This window comes from Cornus florida, unplaced genomic scaffold, assembly GCF_030987335.1.
Source record: "Cornus florida cultivar Cherokee Brave unplaced genomic scaffold, ASM3098733v1 CherokeeBrave_3.0.0_Hap2_Chr06, whole genome shotgun sequence".
NCBI lineage: Eukaryota > Viridiplantae > Streptophyta > Magnoliopsida > Cornales > Cornaceae > Cornus > Cornus florida.
The window spans coordinates 16994171-17017598 of record NW_026775576.1 but is presented as its reverse complement, the minus strand read 5'-3'; the positions used below and the strand labels follow the sequence as shown (position 1 = coordinate 17017598).

General features: G+C 39.1%; 1 pseudogene; it reads right to left on the bottom strand.

Annotated features, from left to right (window-relative positions):
- LOC132311130 (uncharacterized) overlaps positions 1-21825 on the bottom strand; it is an 84975-nt pseudogene extending 63150 nt beyond the window's left edge.
- Between the last annotated feature and the right edge of the window lie 1603 nt (positions 21826-23428).

Below are 23428 nucleotides of genomic sequence, written 5' to 3'. Positions count from 1 at the left end.
TAAATGATGTAGTTGAGAGCATGAGCTTATTTTGCAATGATATTGCTTCTATGGAATTTATGGACTCGTATTGCATATCATGTCATATTTAGCGGACTATTGTATCATGTATGATTGGGAATTGATATTTTTGGGGAGTTTCGCATTTTTTTTTCATGTTTTGGCATTTGTGGTCCACGTCATTGTTCAGTTAGGCTTTTGTTGGTGGTTATTCATCTATAGTATACTTCACGTCTCACATGTGCACAAATTTCGCATATGGAGGGATTTGCTTGATGACATCGAGGAGAGGTAGATTGATTTTTAATTGCTTGAAGACTTCCATCATGTCTTGAATTTTCTCCCCTTGTTTGTCAAAGTAGGAGGGTTCCTTGAGACGTTGAGGAAATGGAGCTCTTTGTTCATATGATGTCTCAAGGATGGGAGTAGATGAAGAGGTGACTTCATCTTGGACTCCTTTGGTGATGGATGGATCATGGATTTGAATCCTTGGGCATAAAAAAAGAAACAACAACATTGCATTTGTGTAATTGAAATGAGAATGTTGAGATGGATAATAGGAGTGACAAGAAGATATAAGCTTAATAATCAACATGGAAGGAGAAATGGTGCCCATTAGTTAAAAATAAGAGAATAAACTTTCTTTTTCTTTCTTTTTTTGATAAGTAAGCCTTCATTAGAAGTGCTCAAAAGGAGAGTGCACCCAGAGATTACAGAAAACCAAGGTTCTCTATCTAGCCACAATAACTATACATTTAAGCCATCAACAAAATCAACAACTCCATCTAAAGATTTACAATTCCTCCCTTTTACCCAAAAGAATAAAGAACTCAAAATAGCAAACTTTAAGGCCGGACTCCCCTTCAAAAGCCCTCCTATTCCTCTCCTTCCACGAGCCCCACCACACACAGAGGAACCACCCACCAAACATCACAAGCCAAAGGACCCACTATACAACTCCTCTAAGACTCGAGCATGCTCTGTGTGGAACTCGGTGACAGCCAATGGACTCCAAACAACACAACTCTAGCAACTGAGCAATGTAAAAGAAGATGATCCATTGTCTCTTCATCCCTTGCACATGTAACACGCTTCACCAGTATCTTTCACCTCTCTCTCAGATTATTAATAGTCAGAATTCTCCTTAGAGCCACCATCCATCCTAAAAAAGCCACCTCGATGGAGGCTTTTCTGCACCAAACTACCTTCCATGGGAAGGAGGGGCCCTGAAAGCCCATCAGCCGCCAGTAGAAAGAGCGCACCTCAAATCTACCATTGATAGAGTCCACCTAAGACCACTCGTTTACACCCTCCTCCATCAACCTCTGACTATATAGCAAATCCAAAAGGCCAATGATCCCCTCCTTCCGCCAATCTTGAAACTACCTCCAAAACTGCACATCCGAAGTCACTCTTCCGCCATCAAGCCGATAACAGTCCGTGATCGAGATCATCATCTCCACCGCAATTCTATAAAGTCTCAGAAAGACACTAGGAAGAGCCCGATCCCCACACCAATGATTTGTCCAAAACCAGATATGCCTCCTAATTCTCGCCCTAGAGTGAATATATTTTAAAAATTCATTCCACCCTTTTCGAGTGAATTTCCAAAACATATAGGGTGGAATGAATTTTCAAAACATATACACCCACCGGGCCCTCCAAAGTGCACCACTCACCCCAATCCTCGCCATATCTACTCTAAACGACTCTCCCCCCAAGCCTATCCCTCTCTGACCCAAGCCTCCACAGCCATTTGCTTAGTAGAGTTTTGTTGAAAGAATCAACCTCCTAACCCCCAACCCTCAATCTAAATAGACTACACACCCTCTCCCAGTTCACGAAATTATACTTAAACTCATCACCCATACCTCCCCACAAAAAGTTCCTCTACAGATGCACGATCCTCCTCACGACTACTACTTGAATCTAGAATAACGATAGATAGTAGGTAGGAAGACTGAAAGGGTACTCTTTATAAGGGTTAAGTGCCCCCATTTAGAAAGATACTGTTTCTTCAACCTGCCAGTTAAGTTTGCACAACACTTACAATGAAGATACATAGATGCACTGATGAGGAAAGGAAGATTAGTTTGCATAACACGCAAAAGACAAAAGGCCAACAAAACTAACATGAAATGAACTAATTAGAAATTAGTTTGAAAATTTAAATACAATAGGAGATCTGACTTGTAATAAAAAAAGAATGGAAGTGGCCAACCCAATTCATATAAGATAAACGCAATGATGATAATGATGAAATAGCCCTATGTGAAATATGTCTATAGTTTAAAACCAATCCAATAAAAAAGGAAAACATAAATGGGATCCTTCTAGTTAGCTAATGACAAAAAGAACCACACAAAAATTTAAACACAATTATCCAGTGACAAATATGGATACTGTTAATGTATTAGAAACCAAAATGAACAAGAGCACTAAAAACGATAAAGTGATAGACTTTTAAATTGTGCAAGAACAAAGTCCAGGACAATCCTATTCAACTAGATAATAGAAAGTATCAGAAAAAAGAATGGGACCATACTATTAGTGTTAGCATATATGATAGCCACGATTTATGGAATAACTTACCATAACAGCAGAGATTTGACTATGCCATAGAATATGCTTTAGAATAGGTTGTGATTTTATTTAGATTTGATTTAGTTTCCTTTCTTGTAATATGAGCATGTGTTCCCTGTGAGACATGTCATATGGCTAAACATCTTCGTTCCAATTATCCTGCTAGTAGTAATAAATCTGTTTTAACACCTTTTGATCTTGTTCATTCAGATGTGTGGGGTCCTTGCCCAATTACTTCTAGTCTTGGATTTCGATATTTCATGTTGTTCTTTGATGATCATAGTCGTGTTACATGGGTTTATCTTATGAAAACCAAAAATGAGGTATACACCATTTCTAAAAATTTTATGACAATGGTTCAGACTCAATATGGTCGTACCATTAAAAAATTCAGATCTGACCAGGGTACAGAGTACATTTATGGGGAGGTACAACGGTTATGTATAGAATTTGGGATTGAGCATCAAATGGCTAATGTTAAAACTCCTCAACAGAATGGTCGTTCTGAGAGAAAGAATCGCCACATCCTTGACTTAGCCAGACCAATCTGCATTGGCATGAATGTTCCCCAGTCATTTTTGGGGAGATGCAGTTCTTACAGCTGTTTACATCATTAATAGGACTCCTTCTGGGGTTCTTAACTTTGCAGCCCCACTCTTAATCTTACATCCCGATTCATCTCTTTTTTTTATTCCTCTGCGAGTCTTCGGGTGTAATGTTCCCGATTTTTATCATTTTCCATTTTTTGGGATTTTCCTGATTTTTTAGGGTATTTTCGTCTTTTCTCGTTTTGCGTGCCGGACACCGTGGGGTGTGCTGGTTGTGTCTAAGAGTTGGTTAGGGGCATTCCATTGAGTTCATGACTCTAAAAAATGCAATGGTTTCCATTACGGCATTTTTCTGTTTTTCGGGCAGGGAGGTCCCACGTGGGACCCGCTACCGGAATTGTCATGTACGGGAGTTGTGTCATGGGTCCATTACATTTCATGTGTAATTATTTTGTGCATAAGTTAATTGTTAAATGTTAAATTGTGGTTATAATATGATTAGTATATATATATGAATTTTTGTGGTAGCAAACAATTAATGTTAAAAGAAAATCAATTTTTGGGGCCCACCATTATCTTTCATTTTATAATGGCCATGAGGCCATTATCAGGCCTCAATTACTCTCTCTCTCTCTCTCTCACGAAATATCTGTCTCTCACTTTTCTTTTTTCTCTTTTTTCCTTCTCACAAATTCAAGCCTTGATCTTGGATTTGTTGTTGGGAATTTGCTAGCACCGCTTTAGGCATTGTTGGAGAGCTCGTTGAGCTCTTCGTTTTGATCAGAGCCGATTCTTGATTTGGTGACCTAGGGATTTCGAATTTGGGGCTTGGAATTGGGGCTTTTTGCATCCTTTGAGGTAAAGGTTTCTAATATACACATTCTTTGATTTTAGTGAATTAATTTCTCTAAATTTGGTCTTAGCATGCCTAAATTGAATTAATTTGTTTATGGTTATGAGGGTTTTGTGTATTTAGTATGATAATTGTATATTAAGTAAAGATTGAATTCATCTATATATTAATTTAAATTATGTGAAAGAGCATGCTAGATTTAAAGTGTTTTGTGCTTTGATCAAAATCATATGAGAGAGAGAGAGAGACCATGTCTTGTATATATTCAACACACAGACCTAATAAGCTTATGTAGGCTTATATAAAGGGTACAAGTCTCACCTAATAACACAAGGGCCCTATCAACTATATGTAATTACATAATGACCCAACACATGTATATATATATATATATATATATATATATATATATATATATATATAAAACATTCTAATACTCCCCCTCAAGCTGGAGAATATATATCAAATAATCCCAGCTTGGAACAGATAGTTCTTAACCGGTTATGACCCAATGCTTTGGTAAACATATCAGCTAATTGATCTTCAGACTTCACGAACGGAGTAGAGATGCTCCCACGTAATATTTTTTCTCGAATGAAGTGACAATCAACTTCAATATGTTTGGTCCTATCATGAAACTCAGGATTTGATGCAATGTGAACTGCTGCTTGATTATCACAGAACAGTGGAGTAGGAGCTTCGACTGTCAACCCAAGTTCTTTTAGAAAATTTTGTATCCATGTCAACTCACTACTGGTATGGGCCATTGCCCTATACTCAGCTTCAGCACTAGATCGAGCTACCACCGTTCGCTTTTTACTTCGCCACGTAACAAGATTCCCTCCTACAAATGTGCAGTAGCCTGTAGTAGATCTCCTATTTGAAGGAGAACCAACCCAGTCAGCATCTGTAAAACCTTCCACCCTGAGATGACCATTTGATTTATATAGTAACCCAAAACCTGGAGCTCGCTTGAGATATCGGATAATCCGAAGAACAGCAATCCAATGTGGCATTCTAGGGGCTCCCATGAACTGACTTACAACACTAACTGCATATGAAATATCAGGTCGAGTGATAGAGAGATAAATTAATTTCCCAACAAGGCGACGAAATCTGCCCGGGTCATTAAATAAATCACCCTCATCAAACACAAGTTTTGTATTTGAATCCATAAGAGCATCAACCGGACAACCACCCAACATACCTGCTTCTTCTAATAAGTCCAACACATATTTTCGTTGGGATAAACTTATACCCTTCTTGGATCTAGCAACTTCAATACCCAAGAAATACCTAAGTTTACCCAAGTCTTTAGTGTGGAATCGATATTGTAGAAACAACTTCAACTTAACAATGCCTTCAGAATCATCACCTGTGATCACAATATCATCTACATACACCACAAGAAATATGAAGCCAGCCTTAGTGCGCTGGTGAAACACCGAATGGTCGGTCTGACATTTGTTAAGACCAAATTTTAATGCCACCTCAGAGAATTTTCCAAACCAAGCCCGTGGAGATTGTTTCAATCCATACAGGGCCTTTTTAAGGCGACAACCAGTGTGAAGATACTCCCACTGAGCAACAAACACAGGTGGTTGCTCTATATAAACCTATTTTGCTAAGTCACCATGCAAAAAGGCATTTTTAACGTCTAACTGAAACAGAGGCCAATTTCGATTAGCAGCAAGAGAAATCAAAACACGAATAGAAGAAATCTTAGCAACGGGGGCAAACGTCTCATCATAGTCAATGCCATAAGTCTGGGTATAACCTTTGGCAACAAAACGTGCTTTTAAACGCTCAAGGGACCCATCTGGAAGATACTTCACAATATATACCCAGCGACAACCAACAGGTTTGGCACCTGGAGGTAATGGAACAAGATTCCATGTGTCATTCTGATGCAAAGCATCCATTTCATCTTGCATTGCTTTCCTCCAGCCCGAATCAGACAGAGCATCCTGCACAGTCTAAGGAACAAATGTAGTAGACAACTGAGAGGAAAAACATGAGAATGATGGCGATAAGGAATTATAAGAGACATATTGAGCAATGGGATGATTAGTGACACACGAGCAAGTACCTTTACGGAAACGAGAGTAGCGAAGAAATACACACTTTGTGGCACGCGGGTCCAGTTTATCAAAACCAAGACCAAGATTGTGGACATAACATACACACCCAAAAACCTAAGGAGTAAGAGAAAACAAGGGAGAATTAGGAAATAAAATAGAATGTGGAGATTTGCCATCTAATACAGAGGATGGCATACGGTTAATAAGATGACAGGCAGTAAGAACAGCATCACCCCAAAACCATTTAGGCATACGCATATGAAACAAAAGAGCACAGGTTACTTCTAAGAGATGTCGATTCTTACGTTCTGCAACTCCATTTTGTTGAGGGGTATAAACACATGAATTTTGATGAATAATTCTTTTATCACTAAGATATGTATCAAAAGGAGTTGAAGAATATTCCTTAGCATTATCAGAACGTAGAATACGAATTGAGCATCCAAACTGAGTTTTGATTTCTTTTCGAAATATTTGAAAAATTAAAAATAACTCAGAACGATCTTTCATTAGAAACAACCAAGTCAGGCGAGAATAATCATCCACAAATGTCACAAAATAATGAAATTTATTGATTGAAGAATGCTTTATTGGACCCCATACATCTGAATGAACCAAATGAAAAGGACTAGAGACACGATTATTAACCCTAGACTTGAAAGACACGCGATGGTGCTTACTAAGTTGCCAAACTTCACATGACAAGAATTTTAAATGACTAAGATTAGGAACTTGACGCTGCAAAACTTGAAGTGACGTGTGACCAAGACGACAGTGCCACTGGAATGGAGACAGAGAAGACTGAAGAGCCACAGGATAAGGTTCCAAATCAAAATAATATAAGCCACCAGCTTCATGCCCCGTACCAATCTTCTTCTTCGTCTTGAGATCCTGAAACACACAAGAAGTAGGATAAAATGTAACAGAGCACCGGAGAGATTTAGTAAGTTTACTGATAGACATTAAATTAAAGGGAAACTGAGGAACATGTAAAACAGACAAGAGAGACAAGGAATCACTAAGTTGAGTTATTCCCAAACCTGAAACCTTAGTGGATAAACCATTAGCAAGAGTAACACTTTAAGAAGGAGGTACAGAATTAAAATCAGATAGAAGAGAAGAACATCTAGTCATATGATCAGATGCTCCAGTGTCTATGATCCAAGGACTGCAAGTGGAAGACAACAGACGTGTGTGCAGTACTTGACTGGGCAAAGGTAGCCATGGAAGATGAATTAGATGCTTGCTTATAAGACAAAAACTGAGTATACTCATCCCGTGGAACAGGGACCGTATCTGATTCAGCTACGTTGTGAGATCCAAAAGCAACATCATTCAGAGAGGAGGAAACTTGATTTGCATAACTAGATGGTTTCCCATGAAGGTCCTAACAAAAGTTCACAGTATGATTAGTAAGACCACAATGAGTACATTTTCTTGATTCCCTGCCACGGCCATGTCCTCCTCGTGAATCACGACCACCACGTGTGGAGCGTCCCCCACGACCGCCACGGTAAGCATTATGTTCACCCTTTGAAACTACCAATGCTGAACGCTCACCACTCTATCCAGTATTCAAAGTTGAGGTGTCACTTGCAAGTGTAGCACGCTGAAGGCGAGAAAACACCTCAGCAAGAGATGGAAGTGTTGGACTGCCCATAATCTGTGCACGAAAAGGCTCATATGCTGATGATAAACCGGTAAGAAAACGAACAACATTAAAGTCTGCACGCTGTTGTTGCATACTTCAAACATCAGCAATAATGGGCTGATACATATTCAGCTCTTCACAGACTCCCATAACTTTGGAATAATATTCTTCTATACTGTGAGTACCTTGTTCAGGATTGAAGTACTGCTTACAGAGCTCATAAACACGAGTGATATTACCTGTCCCAGAATACAATTGCTGCAATCTGTCCCATATCTCCTTGGCAGTATCCAAATAAAGTAAAGTTGAACTGATTTGGGGTTCAATACTGTTTATCATCACAGAGATGATTTGAGCATCTTCCTTTTCCCATGCATCAAAAGAAGTATCAGTTGCCTTGAGTTTATCTTTAGTCAGATGAGTACCAAGACCTCTGCCTTTGAGAAAAATGGCAACAGATTTAGCCCACAGTATGTAATTCTTCCCATTGAGTTTAACTGAAGTCATGGGAGAATGAAGACTATTCGTGGGAGAAAGCAAATCTGAACTAGACGCCATGTTGAATCCAGCCAAAACAGAGAAGAGAAAAAAAAAAATATATTACAGAATTTGTATTCTGGCCGAACCTGGAAAACGGGCCGGATCTGGTCAAACGGTCCGAATCTGGTCAAATGGGTCAAATCTGGTCAAACGGTCCGGATTTGGATCTGGTCAAACGGGCCGGATATGGGCTATCCAGGTTTAATAAACCAGGGTTGGAATAGCATAACCGTGTAGCCAAACACGGGTCTTCTTCTTCACACCTTCACAGACGCCGGAGAACAACGCAGTGGAGACGACGGCAAACCAATCACAAGTAACGGCCAAATCAATAAGCAGCGATCGCTACAACTTCCGGCCAAAAAGGATGAACCTCACCTTTGCAAATCAAGACGGCAGATGTCGGCGAGCTCGCTAACAACGAAAAAGGCCGGCGACGACGAACAAGGCAGAGACAACGACGAACAAGCTTCAGATCTGACGACGCTGCAGATTCTGACGATGGTGAACAAGGAGCTGCGGATGACGACGAACGAGAAGCTGCCGGCAGAGACCACCAACACCACAATCGCGAATCGCGATTCCAATCTTTTACAAGAACAACCCAATTACAGACTCTCACACCCATGATCGTGTAGCTCTAATACCATGTTCAAAATCATATGAGAGAGAGTGAGAGAGAGAGAGAGACCATGTCTTGTAGATATTTAACACATAGACCTAATAAGCCTATGTAGGCTTATATAAAGGGTACAAGTCTCACTTAATAACACAAGGGCCCTATCAACTATCTGTAAATACATAATGACCCACCACTCATATATATATATTATATAAAACATTCTAACATGCTTAAAGTGTTTATGTGCCATGAATGTGAGGTTGACTAATTGGAATTTAAATGCGTAAATTTTATTCCAAAGCATGCCTTGTATGTCTAAATTGCCATAAATGATAAATTGTGGTATGTGGTGTTAGAATAGTTATATGTAAATAGGAATTTATGTTGGGATCATATTGTAATTAGACATAGGATTTGTGGCCATTATGTAAATAGGCCTTTCTTGTATTGTATATATATATGCTGTAGTATATGTAAGGGTTGGAAATATATGAAAATGAGAAAAACAGTGAGGGCTGCGCCTCTTTCATCCTCTCTCTCTCTCCCAGCCATCCTCTCTCTCTCTCTCTAATCTATAAAATTGACATGGTATCAGAGAGTAGATCCGGCTATTGAAGTCGCTACTGCAGTGCTAGGGTGTGTACTAGCTTGTGAAGGGATCGCTGTTCATCGTCGATCCGGCCTCTGTTGGACAACTTCGCCGTTCGCTGTTCGCTGACGCCGGTGGCTGTCGTAAGTGTGGTTCCTTGCTGCAGTCGAGATTTGTGGTTGGGGCCTCGCCTTGTGTTGGTGAGGATCTCGTTGTTGACAGTAGCAGGTTTTAGCTCTCGCCGGCGTTGATTGAGAAGGAGAAGGGTAGTGTTTGGTTGCAGGCGCAAGGCTATCCCGATCCAAGTTCACCTAAACCCGTTTTTCAGATCCGGTCCAGATTCGACCAGTTTTTCAGATCCGACCCAGATCCGACGACCTGTCTTAGATCCGATCCAGATCCGACCCGTGTTCATATTGGGCTCAGATCCGACCCATTTTCAGATTCGGCTCAGATCCGACCCGTTTTCAGATCCGGGTCTGGTTCGACCCTTTCTTCCTGTTCTGGCAGTTTCTTCTATTTTTTCTTCTGTTCCTCTCGGGACAGATTCGGCAGCAGTGACTTTGACCTGGGCCAGATAAGTTTTTTTTTCTTCTCTGGTCAGTTTACATATACATTTGAGACATGGAGTTGGATTATTCAACTGTTTCTTCTGAGTCTACTGAAAATAAAACTCCTGCAACACATGTTGATCGTGTCGGGCTGCAAATTACAACTATGAAATTGAGTAATTCAAATTACTTACTTTGGGCTCAAGCAGTGAAGACATATTTAGGCGCCCGACGAAAGCTGAAGTTTATTACACAAGCTCCTCCACCTCAAACATCCACAACATATGATGATTGGGAAGCTAATAACTATATGGTTATGTCCTGGTTGTGGAATAGTATGGAACCTACTATTGCATCTACTTTTATGTTTCTCACCACTGCAAAGTGAATATGGGATGCAGTTAAAGAAACCTACTCTATGGACACAAATGTCTCTCGCATATACTGCCTATATGAGAAGATGTTCCATTCTCGTCAATCTGATCCCTCTGCTCAAGGCATCAGTGAGTATTACAGTACTTTCAAAAACTTGCTAGATGAGGTGAATCAGTACCATCCCTTAACTACTGATCTTGACGTTCTCAAGAGACAACGTGAGGAATTTTCAGTTTCTAATATTCTTGGTGGTTTGCACCCTAGCCTTCAAAATATTCGGGATCACATCCTTGCTGGTGATGGAGGACTCCCATCTCTGGGTAACATTTATGCCAGATTGCTTCGTGTTTCAGAACAATCACATGGGACGTCCACAGTGAAAGAAAATTCAGCTATAATGGTTCATTCTATCTCTCCACAGTCCTCTAAAGTAAAGGCCGTGATGCTCCCAATAACAACAGAGGGTATGGAGGAACTTCGAGAGGTTCTCGTGGTGGTGGTGGTGGCCGTGATAGAGGTCGTGGACGTACTGATACTCGCTACTGCAGCCACTGTAGGGGTACTAACCACTCTGTTGAGCATTGTTGGGCTCTCCATGGGAAACCAGCATGGGCAAATCAAGTAGTGGCTTCTTCTGATAGTGCTGGGTCTCATCCCCCTCCTGACCACCACCACCCATCTGCTCCAAACTCTGTATTGCCATCATCTGCACCTACTAGTGACAGTGTGATACTCTCCCAAACTGAGTTCAGTGCCTTGGTTAACCGTACACATCCCCACTCTACTGATATGGTTAACTTTGCGCAATCGGGTAATATCGCATGCTTATCCGATTTACAGACTTCAGCCTCCCTTGGGTTATTGACTCTGGGGCGTCTACCCATCTCACAGGTGATGAATCTCTATTTTCTACCTTTCAGAAGTCTCGTTTCCCCTCTTTTGTTACTTTGGCTGATGGTAGAACATGTTCCATTATTGGCCAGGGAACAATAAAACTAACCCCATCCATTTCTTTATCTTCTGTGCAATTGGTCCCAAAATTTCCTTTTAATTTATTTTCTGTCAGTAAACTGACTCAGGCACTCAATTGTTTTGTCACATTTTATCCTTCGTTTTGTGTCTTTCAGGACCTCAACACGAAGAAGACGATTGGTGGGGGCACTAACAGAAATGGCTTATACTATCTAGATTGCACACCTTCCACTACTGTTGCTGCTTTGCATTCCCAGATGTCTGTATACAAGTGGCATTATCGGTTAGGTCATCCCTCGTTGCAATACTTGAAGTCTGTATTACCTTTCCTTGAGTCGGTATCTACTTTAAATTGTGAGTCGTGTCAGTTGGGGAAGCACCATAGAGTGTCTTTTCCTCCTCGTATTGTTAATCGTCGGTCTCTTTATTTGAATTGGTGCATACGGACATTTGGGGTCCTACTCGTCAACCTAGTCAATCAGGTTTTTCTTATTTTGTTACCTTTGTTGATGACTATTCAAGGATGACTTGGTTGTTTTTAATAAAAGACCGTTCTGAACTTTTTTCCATATTTCAATTATTTTTAAAAGAAATTGAAGTTCAATTTGGTTGTGTTATACGAACTCTACAATCTGATAATGCTATGGAATATGTCAAAGGTGCCATTTCTACCTTTTGTGACTCTCGTGGCATCTTACACCAAACTTCTTGTTCTTATACTCCCCAACAAAATGGTGTAGCCGAACGGAAAAATAGGCATTTAATTGAAATAGCTCGGACATTGATGATTCATATGCATCTTCCAAAGGCATTTTGGGGAGATGCTGTTTTAACTGCTTGTTATTTAATTAATCGTATGCCATCTTCTGTTCTTAATTGGAAATGTCCTTATTCCCTTGTTTTCCCTACCCGGCCGTTATTCGCATTACCGCCTCGTGTTTTTGGGTGTGTGTGCTTTGCTCACGTATTACGCCCTGGCACTGATAAATTGTCTCCTCGTGCCATTAAGTGTGTCTTTATTGTGTGCATGGACGTTACCTTCTTTAAGGACACTCCTTATTTTTCTTCACCTGGTTCGTCCTTAGATACAGAGTTGTTGCTTCCGTTGCCTGTTGTGTCACCCTCATCTGCTGATGTTCCACCACCTCAAGTGCCATCGCCACCTCAAGTGCCACCGCCACTTCAAGTGTATACACAGGGCGATGGCTCATACCTCTAGTGAGTTAATGTGGATACAACACTTTCTTGAGGAACTTGAGTTAATAGTCAAGACTCCTATTCCATTGTTCTGTGATAACCAAGCAGTTGTTCATATTGCATCCAATCCAGTATTTCATGAAAGAACCAAGCATATTGAAGTTGACTGTCACTTCACCCGCGAAAAAATATTGAGCAGGAACATCTCTACACCATTTGTGAAGTCTGAAGATCAATTAGCTGATATGTTTACTAAGGCTCTTAGTCATAATCGGTTAAAAGCAATTTGTTCTAAGCTGGGATTATATGATATATATTCTCCAGCTTGAGGGGGAGTGTTAAAATAGTTATATGTAAATAGGTATTTATGTTGGGATTATATTGTAATTAGACATAGGATTTGTGGCCATTATGTAAATAGGCCTTTCTTGTATTGTATATATATATGTTGTATTATGTGTAAGGGTTGGAAATATATGAAAATGAGAAAAATAATGAGGGCTGCGCCTCTTTCATCCTCTCTCTCTCTCTCAGCCATCCTCTCTCTCTTTCTCTAATCTATAAAATTGACATGTGGGATTATTGTATCAATTACCTCAAAGCATGCAAATGTAATTGATGTTGTATATATGGAAATTGTAAATTGTGTTGGCATTGAAAGGCATGAAGCATTCATGCATGGCATTGAGCAAGAAATGGGTATAATGATTTAAAAGAAAATTGAAACTTGTTTTTAGGAAATGATTTTGGAAAAAGGGGTTGCGAAAACCCGGACGCCTATGAGGTGCCTAGTGGTCCATGGTGTTAATGTGATCTAGAGGGAGCTAGAGAGAGACTCTAGTGGGGTTGAGCTACCTAGGCCCAGACGACGCCATGGAGGTGCCATGTGGTCGAGGAAAGCTAGCTAATCCTTCCCTCGTGGCGCCATAGAGGTGCTATAGGCCGGATTGCATTAACGGTTTGGAACGGCAAAAAGGAATTGTTTTGGAAAAATGGGGAGCGACATTGGCATGACATTGCACCTCATTAGCATATTTGGTGTATTTGTGCTTTGATGACATTATTATATACTTGTTGTGGTTATTGATGTGTATCTCATATAGCTTGATCCCGTCTACGTTTTCCCCTATTCTTTGTATGGATTCACAGGGTCATAAGAAGTGTGTCTTAGACACTTCCTACTGAGTGTTTAGCTCACCCCATCATTTTAACATTTTTTTCAGGATACGGAAAAAAAGTGGCGGACGACGCTCTTCCACAGGTTTTGACGGGTTAGTGGACTGTTTTGACATATTTTGTAACTATGATCCCATTTTTTTATTATTATTATTATTATTATTATTATAAACCCTGGGATGACACATATATTATGTATTGACATAGGAAAGGACGGTAATATCCTTAGTTGACCTCGGGTTCGGGTAAGGACCCGGTTAGCGATTCGGACCCTCGGGTTCGAGTCATTACATTGAGTGTGTGTGCTTTGTTCAGCAGTTGGGGCAGACTCGTACAAAGCTTGACCCCAAGGCTTTGAAGTGTGTATTTTTGAGCTATTCTCACTCTCAAAAAGGTTATAGGTGCTACCATCCTCCTAGTTGTCAGCGGTTTATATCCATGGATGTTTCTTTCTTTGAGCACACACCATACTATAGTGGTTCAATTGGTTCTCAAAGTGAATGGTTCCCATTGAATATAATAGATGATCACCTTCTTCCGTCTTCAACTCCTCTACTGTTACCTGTTTCATCTTCTATGATTCCTCCTCGTGATACCCCTCCAACAAGGGGAATTGTTCCTTTGTCACAAGTTTATAGTCGGAGACAACAGGTACAAGCTTCTACTCCCACGATCGACTGCCCTAGCACCAGCTCCGCCTTCTCAAGCTATTGTTTCGCTTGATGATCGCTCATTATTCTTCGAAAGGGTAAACGTTCTTGTACATACCTTATTTCTAATTTTGTTTCTGATTATGCTCTCTCACCCTCTTATCGGAGTTTTCTTATTTCTGATGCCTCGGTTCCTCTTCCTTCTAATATTGCAGGTGCACTAGCACAACCTCAATGGCGTGATGCTATGACAAAAGAACTACAAGCACTTGAGAAAAATCAGACTTGGGACATGGTTCCGCTTCCTATTGGACAAAAGGCTGTGGGTTGTCGTTGGGTGTTTACATTTAAGCATAATCCAGATAGGTCAGTTGCTCGTTACAAGGCCCGATTGGTTTCCAAGGGTTATACTCAGACTTATGGCATAAATTATCAGAAGACTTTTGCCCCTGTTGCCAAGATGAATACCATCCGTGTATTATTTTCCGTTGCTGCGATTCGATCTTGGCTTCTATTTCAGTTAGATGTCAAGAATGCCTTTCTCAATGGTGGTTTGCAGGAGGAGTGTACATGGTTCCTCGTCCGAGCTTTCGTTCTCCTGCTCATTTGGTATGGTATGTCGTCTTCGTCGTTCTTTGTATGGTCTCAAGTAGTCTCCTCGAGCTTGGTCTGATCGCTTTGGCACTGACATCTCAAGTTTGGTTTCCATCAAAGTGCAGCTGATCATACCTTGTTTTTACGTCATTCAGGCGGTAAGACAGTTGCTCTCATTGTGTATGTCGATGATATTGTTCTTATCGGCGATGATACTAACAGAATTGATGAGGTTAAGAGCTATCTTGGCCGTCAGTTTGAGATTAAGGATCTTGGTCCCCTACGGTACTTCTTGGGCATTGAGGTGGCTCGCTCCAAGGCTGGCATTTTCGTCTCTCAACGCAAGTATGTTCTTAACTTGCTTTCTGCTTCTAGTCAGCTTGACGCTCGTCCTGTTGATACTCCGATTGAGCAGAATCATCGGTTGGCTGATTCTGAGGGGGAGTTGTTGTATCAACGACTTGTGGGGAAGCTCATCTATTTATCCATGACGCGACCTGACATTGCTTAAGCCGTGAGTGTCGTGAGTCAATTCATGCACTCTCCTCGTGCCCCTCACCTTGATGCAGCTATTCGGATCCTTCGCTACTTAAAAGGGTGTCTAGGCCGCGGTATTTTGTTTACCAATCATGGTCACTTACGTATTGAGGCTTGGACAGATGCTGATTATGCAGGATCAATTTCAGATAGGAGGTCAACTTCGGGTTATTGTACCACTATTGGTGGTAACTTGGTTACTTGGCGCAGTAAGAAGCAGGATGTTGTCTCTCGATCTAGTGCAGAGGCAAAGTATAGGGCTATGGCTCTTGGGGTAGGTGAGTTGCTATGGTTGAAAACCTTGATGACAGACTTGTGCCTTCCAATGTCGCTTCCATTCTCACTCTACTGAGACAACAAGTCTACCATAAGCATAGCAGCAAATCCCATTCAGTATGACAGGATTGAGCATATAAAGGTGGACCGTCACTTCATTCGAGAGAAGATCATCTCTGGTCAAATTTGTACTCCATTTGTCACAAGCTCTCAGGAGCTTGCAGACATTCTTACAAAGGGCGTCAGCAAGATTGTGTTTGAGAATGCATTGTCCAAGTTGGGCGTTTTAGATATCCACGCACCAACTTGAGGGGGAGTGTTATCATATATGATCCCACGATTTATGGAATGACTTACAATAATAGCAGAGATTTTACTATATGTTAGCATATATGATAGCCACGATTTATGGAATGACTTACCATAATAGCATAGATTTGACTATGCTATAGAATATGCCATAGAATATGCCATAGAATATGCTTTAGAATATGTTATGATTTGATTTAGATTTGATTTCGTTTCCTTTCTTGTAATATAAGCATGTGCTCTTTTTAACTATAAGTACTAGAGCTGTGAATGAGTAATTCATCTCATTCAAGCCTTTATGCAATTCTCTCCTTTCTCTTCTTTTTATATTTCTACTATTAGGGTTACAAATGAACCAAGCTGAGCCGAGCTGAGCTTCAAGATGTTCGGGCTCAAGTTGCCAAATTCGAAGCCGTATTCAGGCTCGATAAATGTTCAGACAAGCTTGACATAGCTAAGCTTGGGTTTAGCTAGGCATTGTTCAACCGAGGTTGGGCTAGGCTTTGTTCAAGCTCGTTTATATACATACATACATACATATATATATATATATATATAGACACAAATATACACAGCCACAAAGACAGCCAGCATGTTTATTTTGCTCCTTCATGGTCATAGCATATATGGGTTTCTCGATTTTTCTCTCTTTCATAGCATATGATCTCCAACGGGCTTTTCCAATGTTTTCATGATGATTGCAACAATGGTGAGAGTGAGAAAGATGGAAAGAACCCTTTGATCTGCAAAAAGAGAGAAGAGACCAAAAAGAATGATGAGAGAGAGAGAAAAGGGGTGAGGTGACTAGGGTTTTATTATTTCTTGATGGGTAAAATTCAACTGTAGCTATTATTTATTTCAATCAAATGGCCTACAATTGATAGAACGTATGGGCCTTCAAACATGGGTTCTATTTGTATAAGGCTAGTGGTATTTAAAATTTTAAATAAACCTCTAGGTTGTTTATAACTTTATATTAAGCTATGGGCCTTATATAAATAAGCTTCCAGACTATAGAGTAGTAAATTTAAATAACCTAAGGACCAAGCCTGTTCACGATTATGGGTCTGTTCAAGCTAAGCTTGTTTATGAAACGAGCTTGAATATCAAGGTCAAGCTCAACTCATTTGTTAATCGAAAAGGCTTGAACAAGCTCATTGACAAACCAAGCCCCAACTATTCAAGAACAACTTGGTTCATTACTTCATTTGCGTCCCTCCTACTATAACACCAGTAGAAAGAAATGGCCAACACTACATTCTACAATTCATATATTTTTAGCCAATAATCCCATTCCAAGCCAATACAAGACTAGTCACTAAAATGACCATACTCTTTTCAACTCAACAAGGCTTTTCCAACCATTTGAGGTCAATTACATGAAAATTGTTTCGTCATTTCACTTCATCAGAGGTCATAACATTAGTGGAACATGTGTCACCATATTTTTTTGCTATCATATCCATCTTTGTTATTTAACCATATTAGTTTTGTCTTCCCCTTCCCCTTCCCCTAACATTATCTTCGATATGAACCACGCCAATTTTCCTCACTATAGCAATTATTGGTCATCCTGCAGATGGTGAAACCATTTTAATAAATTTCATGTCATTTAACACCGATGGTTGCTGCTTCAACTGTCTCAGAAATACCACAAAGGTTTGTGACCTAGTAGCATCTCCTCTACCTCCCAAAGTGAAAGGTCAAGGTTCAAGTCCCATACGGAAAAAGTGGGTCAGTGTGTTATTTGACAGGTTTTTGATAAAATAAAATTTGTCTCAGAATTGTGCTCATTTCTAATTTCATTTTTTCTGGTCTTGCCACACATCCATATCAATATTTGCATTTTGGCACTCATTTCTTGAAAACATTGTTTCTTAACTGAATAACATTTTGTCCTACTAAATATAGCAGCTCTAAGAACGCTCTTATACAATTTATCTTTCAATTTTAGACGTAATGTCATCACACAATGTGCTAGAAGCACTCCTCTATTTAATTCATCCTGCTTTAATTTTATTGCTAACATCATCTTCAATTTCTCTTTGTGAGAATAATAATCAAGCCGACATAACAAAAATATCACTTTTTAGAATCTAGTAACAGTTGAGTACTCAAATATATCCAAACTTGTATTTCTATTTAAGTTAAAGTTACATCTCATATATTCAAGTTTGGTCTAACTTATCTTAAACCCTCTTGAGTCTAGAGCTTCTTACTATACCTCTAATCTAGCACTTTTCCTGCTCTAATTTCATCAATTAAAACAATTTATCAACATATATGATATCTCGTCAACCTCATTCAGAATGTGTTTTGTCAATTCATCTATAATTATGTAAAAAGATATGGGATTAATGCTTATTTTTGGTGTGTACGCATAAATTTACTGGAATTTCACTTCTTCTCCCAGAACTGTTCTAACTATCCATGCTCACAGGTCCATTATTTTATTCTTAACCATGTCAATCTATATGGTTGTTACTCCTTTCTATTCTAAATTTTACCATATCAAATATTTAGAGACTCCACCATAAGCATTCTTCAAATCTATAAAAATCACATAATGATCTTTATTTTTCTCAAAAATATCTTTTCATTAGTCTCATCAGTAGATAAATAGCATTTATTGTGGACCATTCGAGATTCTTTATTCTTTCTTGTTTAGTCTAACTGCATAGGCTGCACAAGGAGGGGAAGCCACCCTACCCAAAGCCCCACACCTGATGGGAGTGGGACTTCAAACCTACACGGTCTACTCCTTTCCCTACGTTGTGTTAGGAGTGAGGTAGGTGGAAAGAAAAGAAGGAAAATAAAAGGAAGGAAAAGGTAATGTTCAGTTAAAATTTGAGGAAGGAAAGGCAAGGTTTCTTAACCCTTTAAAGTCTTTTTGTTTTCCTCCCAAAAAGTAGGTGAAAATGGAGGGAAAGATCATGGAAATAAGTGAATTCTCATTTAACACTTACTCCTCAAAAAAAAATATGATCCTTCTTTTTCTCCCTATGTTTCTCATATAAGATGAGAAACAAGAGATACTCAACTAATGGCAGGTAAATTCTCCTCATTAATTTTGTCCTTCCCTTTCTTTTCCTTCCAGTTTATCCAAACATACTAGTAATGAAGGAGTAAGACATACTACCTGAATTATAGCTAGTGTTTTAAAGTTAAATTATGCAACAATAAGATCAAATAATATTGGACATATAGATTATAGGAGTAGAAGACTTAAATAGTAAAATTTTTGTCTTCAAAATTGCAAGATTCAACAAACATGTAAGGCATGCATTCATCATAATATAGAGCTTAAAGGAATCATAGTTGTCAAAAGACGCCCCTAGACCACAAAGACCCCTAGACTCGTCAAAGGCTCCACTAAATTGCCTCAACATACAACATATAAGGCCCTCAATTGCGTGCTTCATAATAGGCTCCAGTTTCAAAATAGCACACCTTGTTTAAAACATTAAGTAGCTTTTCCTTCTCTGTAAATAGCCATTATTGACAGACTCTACATCATATGCAGTCATAGCTGCTAGATCAAATTGTCTAAACCTTATTGGATTTTGTTTCTTCTAAAGTTCATGAGCTTATGATTGACTACTTGCATTAAATGTGTCTAATACTTAAACCTAAATATCAATAATAATACAATATGTTCAAGCACAAGAATAATACCTTTTCATCCATCTCAAAACCAGATGCTAGTAATTTGACCCCATCCATTGCGAAGCAACATGTGAACCCTTGATTAGGCAGTGCTCTGTGTTCTTTTGCACAGGAAAGCACGCATTGAGGACCTGAACAAAATAAAATATACATCAAAATCAACATTTCTTACAACCACCTTTTCTTTGGGCTAATGGACATGAAGTAGCCCTCTCCCCACCCAAATCCCCCCCTAACACAGATGAAGGTGGGATTCTATCTCATTTCTCTAATATGACTGCTTACAGACTTTACCAGATATGCTATCTAGCATCTTTTCTTAGCACCTTTTTATGTAACAGTCCCTCTCATTCTCAACAAATTAGACATGAAGAACAGAAATTTAATGGACCATTTCAATGCACGCGCTTCTATCCCAAATTGATGACTGTGTGTTCCAAAATCACTGTAGGGGCACTTGACATAATCAATCACACTATTTGGTTACTGAAAAACATGACCATCCCTGCTCACCAGGACACCTGACAGCTAATTCAAGTATACAAAAATTTACGATCGTAGTTATACGTATTTGGGAAATGGCTTTGTTGAGTTGAGTTGAGTTGAATTATAAACATTTATGGGGAAAGAATATATGTGCTGAATCATGAAAGTGTCCGTATGGCTCTTGGAAATAATGTGAGAAATAAAAAAGAAAACAGCACCAACAATGGAATAAATTCAAGAAAACAACAGAAACTACAAAATATCAAATGACACTTACATAAATATATTAAAGTAATCTCTAATCCAAAACCAACAATTTGAAATACTTAACATCAGGGTATACAAAACTCTAAGTATCACAGTGGAGATTTAAAAGGGGAAAACAATGTGACAATCTTTATAACAGTACAGTAATAGATGCATATATAGACGAAATTGTTAGGATAAAGTTGCAACCATACCAAGCAAATTACAGCCCTTAGATCTGAGATCGTCAAACTTCTCCTGCAAACCAAAGAATGTCTGTCAGAAACGGAAAATTAGACTGAAATTCAAGTGAAATGAATTGTGATTTGGTACATGGTCGTTGGAGGAGATGATATGGTAATCGTTTGGGCCGTTTCGCGAAGGATCGGAGCAGAGGAAAACCTCAGCTCCGTTGTGCTTGAGATCGTCGTGAAGCGAATCAAAGATTTCAGGCGGCACTAGGTTTCGAGAAATGAACACATTCGCTCCTTTAAATGTCTTCGTCATCATCTTTCCTATATGTATGTATAGTGTGTGTGTATATATAGAGAGAGAGATTTATAGAGTTCTCTGAGCTCTGAATTGGGGAGATTAGTGACTGAGTCCGGTGACCACATTCGCAAAGCCCCCAAAACCCTCTTCTCAACCTCACTGTTCAACCACCATCACCACCTGCCACCTCCTTCTACCTCCATCCACGGCCTTTTTCAAAAACTAAAGTTGCAGAAACCCTACACTCTGCACCCAACAAATTTGAAATTAAGAGGCAATCAGTTTTTTCCCATCGCAATCGAAGAAGCCCAAATTGAAGCAAGAGCCGAACAAATGGGGGAGAAGAAGAAAACGACGGCGGATGAGGGTAGCAAAAGCAATCACTGTCCTTCCACTGTCTTCGTCTCCAACTTTCCTGAAGGTTCTTAATGAAAATTTTACTTGTGTCCTTTACCTTCAAATCTTGTCAGATTTGGAGGGAATTCCCAATCCTTTATTTTCTATCCAATCTCTTTCATCCAAACACACTGTACACTGTCCTTTCCTTTCCTTTCCCATCTCTTCAAATCACTCTAATAAATCCCTCCATTCAAACAAAGCCTAAAAGGTATATTTGGTACAATGACAAAGAAAAGAAAGGATAATATAAGTTACAAAAAAAAAAAAAAAAAAGAGGAGAAGGGAAGGATAAGTTTAACGGTGTTTAGTTAATTAATGAAGAATAAGAGACGAAAGACTAATAATCATATTTGAAAAAAGAAAGGAAATGAATGTATTTTTATAAATTTATTATTATACTTTTTTATATTTTAAAAAATAAATTTATGGCCTCAAAATTTACAGGCCCATGGATGATGGGCCACCAGAAAAACAAATATATTTTTAGGGCAAATAATTTCAGCCTCCCCAAACGCCTCCATCTCTATTCTCATTCTCATTCTCAAGTCTAAACTTGCCCCCTCTCTCTCTCTCCAACTGCAAACTACAAAATCTACAAGAATGAGAAGTTCAAAACCGATATATTTCAGAACCAACAGTGAAGTAGTAGGTCTTCCATGAGCGGTGAAGAGGTCTGGTCAACCACAAAATTGAAATTAGCTTGCCCTCTCTCTCTCTCTCTCCAACTGCAAACTACAAAATCTACAAGAATGAGAAGTTCAAAACCGATATATTTCAGAACCAACAGTGAAGTAGTAGGTCTTCCATGAGCGGTGAAGAGGTCTGGTCAACCACAAAATTGAAATTAGCTTCATCCATGTAACTATCTGCCAAACTTGATTCATCGTCGGATTGAACTTTGCCGCCCACTCGCAGTCACGCGTGCATGTGAGTAGATCTAACGCGTCTTTCATGCGCACACGCGCCCCTTCTTCTCTGATGACTGCAATTTTGCCCTCAACATCAACTCTTAGCCGTCTAGCACCAGACCCAGAACTGGTCCGGCCTCCGTTCCTCTCCTCAACGCAAAGGTTGCAAAGATTGCAGTGAATTTTGGCTCCCTAAAATCAAGGGTAAAATTGGTATTACAATAGTCTCTCCTGCTCTATCCTTCCCTTTTCATTCATTTCCTCCCATTTTTAGGAAGATTACAAAAGTTACTGTTTAAGTCTAGTTCTATCCCTCCAAAACCCTCCATTTTCTTTCATTTCCTTCCAACTTTCCATACCAAACACGTTTTTTTTATCACCCTTCATAACCTTTCTTTTCTTTTCCAGCCATTTCCACCCTACCAAACTGGGCCTAAAAGTCTGCAAAATGTTTCAGCATTCTAAGTCTCAAATTTCTAACATTATCTATCACTAATCTTATGGCTGATTTTTCCGACCGGTAAACAAGGTAGTTTTGTTTAAAATTTAAAATTCTTATTGGTATATTACTATTAAGTTTTAGTTAATAAATTAATAAATCATTTGATGTAAGTGTGGTGTATACAATTTTACAAATTTCTTTTTATTTTTTCTATGAAATTATTCATAGACACAATCATTCATAAAAACAAAGATAAATGTGTCGCTAAGTGTGTTATACTAATGAAGAAGGTGTGTTGTATAGCATATGTAATATGTGTTGCACTAATAACATAATTGTGTTGTATAACATGTGTGTTGTATTAACAATTAAAATATGTTATGTAAAGTCAACCTGCCCGATACTTCTTCGGCCAAATACGATATACAAGAGGGAAACTGTGACATTAATGATTTAACATTTTGATTATAGTGATGTATGGGTTGCTATATATTTTTATTAAAATGTGTTACATCTTTGATGTATGAGTTTCCCTCGTCTTTTCAACAAAAAATATGATCAATAGAAACATGCATTAGATATACACCTTTCAATATATATTGCATGATAAACCCTACCACATTAAATACAGAGTGTCAGGATGGGGATGTGTACAATATTTGTTTCTAAAATCTTCTTGAAATGA